Below are 2,460 nucleotides of genomic sequence, written 5' to 3' on the forward strand. Positions count from 1 at the left end.
GCTCTCACTGGTTTGCTCAGGTTGGCTTTGAACTCATTTTTGCCTGGGTAGGCCTTGAACTTGTTATTCTTTTGTTCCAACTTCTTGAGTAGCCGGCATTGCGGGTGTGCATCACTAGTTTAGGTTTGGTTGATCTTTTTGGCCCTGGGGTCATATGCTGGTCCCACAGTCAGAATTATGTCATCTCACATGATTTTGCCAGAGAACAACTCTGCTTTATCTGAAGTTTTTACCTCTTGTATCCACTCTCCGATTCATAGTTTACCATTGATTTCCTCTGAGTGTGTTGCTTTTACCTCATCTTGTTCCCTGTAAGTCACTGTCAGCCACCTGTCCCGTCAATCAGATCTGCCCTCAGTCCTACCGGGGAAGTCGAAGGGACCATGGAGCAACCACCCTGTCACTGCTGGGAAATTAATTGGGAATCAAATATTTGCCTACTTCAGGGTGATTTATCACAATTAAAAGGAGTCACTATTTGCCCTTTGGGTCAAGTCAGAGATTTCAAGGGGTTGACTGCTAGAACATGTTAATAAATCAAACTGGGGTGTGCCTTTGTGCCTGGCAGAACTTGTCCACAGGGACATCCACAGGTGTCCAGAGGAGCTAGTTTAAAGATGGTGGTTAGAAGCATGTTGAGGGCTCTTTCTCATCTGAGAGTCCCTCAGGAGTCCCTCCACGCTTATAGATCAAATTTCCACCACAGCCAGCTTCTTTTGCTGTTCATTGTTGTTTATCCAGAGAATACCAGATGTGGCTTAGAATCAGTTCAGAGTTTATGATAAAGTTTATGACACTAGGAACAGCTGAATTGTATGTCTCTAGCTCATTTCAAGATGTGCACTGATCAGGGCTGGGGAGATGGCTCCAGCAGGGAAAGTACTTGCTACCCAAACATGAGGGCTTGAGTTCAGATCTCTAGTGCTGGTGTGAGAAATCCAGCGTGATTACAGATACCCATAATTGTGGTGATATTGTGTTCCCTAAAATATCGTGTACCTTAATAAACTTATCTGGGGTCAGAGAACAGAAAAGCCACTAGTTAGGCAGTGATAGCACACACCTTTAATCCTAGCATTCCAGAGATAGAAATCCCTCTGGATCTCTGTGAGTTCAAGGCCACATTGGAAAAAGCCAAGCATGGTGACACACGCCTTTAATCCCAGAAAGCCGAGCCTTTAATCCCAGAGAGTGGTGGTAGAAAGCAGAAAGATATATAAGGCTTGAGGACCAGAAACTAGAAGCATTTGGCTGGTTAAGCAGTTGGCTGGTTAAGCATTTGGCTGGTTAAGCTTCAGGCTTTCGAGCAGCAGTTCAGCTGAGAGCCATTGGGATGAGGACACAGAGTCTTCCAGTCTGAGGAAACAAGACCAGCTGAGAAGTTGGCCAGGTTAGGTTAGCTGTGGTTTGTTCTGTCTCTCTGACCTTCCAGCATTTCACCCCAATAACTGGCCCCAGATTTGATTTTATTAATAAGAACTTTTAAGATTCATGCTACACGTAATGCTAGACCAGGAGGTGGAGGTGGGAGGGTCCCAGGGCTGGCCGGCCGGCTAATCTAGACAATCTATGAGCTGCAGGTTCAGTGAGAGACCCTGTCTCAAAGGATATGGTGGAGAGCAACAGAGGAAGACAGCTAACGTTCATGTACGGTCTCTGCACACACATGCATATACCATACACACTGCATTACCCATGTGCATGCTTGTACACACACAGGAGATTGGGGGGGGGAGGAAGAGGGAGAGAGGTGTGCTATGGTCACATGCTTGCAGGGCAAAATGACTAGTGGCATGATTTCCTTGTCTCTGTCTGTCTTTTTTCCCTGCCTTTGCCAGTGCTGGGGATCGAACTTATGGCCTCACAAATGCTAGGCAAGTTTTCTTTTTCTAATTTAATATTAGATAAATATTTCTAAGCCTACAGCACCCGGTATTCCCAGGTGGTCTCCCATCCAAGTACTAACAAGGCCCGACCCTGCTTAGCTTCCGAGATCAGACGAGATCGAGCGCGTTCAGGGTGGTATGGCCGTAGATGCTAGGCAAGTTTTCTATCACTGGCCCACAGCCCAGCTTCTTTCAAAAAAAAAATATTTTTTTTTTTTTGAGGATGCATATAAGTGGCTCTGCAGAAGTCAGGTCTGCTATGACAGCCATATTCTAGTGAGGTGAGAAGAAACCCTGACTTTTCAGTTTGCTGTTGCTTCTGGAGAACTCAGTTCTAGAAACTACTGACAACTGGGATTGGTTAACCTCCACTAAAGATGCAAATTCAGCAAGGGCAGGAGTCCTCTGACTAGACCAAACCTAAAAGTTAAAATGCAACAGCTTTGGAGGCACAGGTGCTTATCTTTGGCAAGACTATCGCAGTTCAACTCTTAGGAACATTAATTTATTTTTAAACATTTATTATTATTATTATCATTATTATTATTATTATTATTATTATTATTATTATTAG

At 44.3% G+C, this 2,460-nt stretch overlaps 1 non-coding gene across 1 annotated transcript; it reads right to left on the reverse strand.

The window, feature by feature from the left end:
• Positions 1-1,917: 1,917 nt before the first annotated feature.
• On the reverse strand, positions 1,918-2,036 carry LOC114695410. Its single transcript, XR_003734856.1, has one exon. It is a non-coding gene; the product is annotated as a 5S ribosomal RNA (ribosomal RNA).
• Between the last annotated feature and the right edge of the window lie 424 nt (positions 2,037-2,460).

The sequence above is a fragment of the Peromyscus leucopus genome, chromosome 3 (assembly GCF_004664715.2).
Source record: "Peromyscus leucopus breed LL Stock chromosome 3, UCI_PerLeu_2.1, whole genome shotgun sequence".
Classification (NCBI taxonomy): domain Eukaryota; kingdom Metazoa; phylum Chordata; class Mammalia; order Rodentia; family Cricetidae; genus Peromyscus; species Peromyscus leucopus.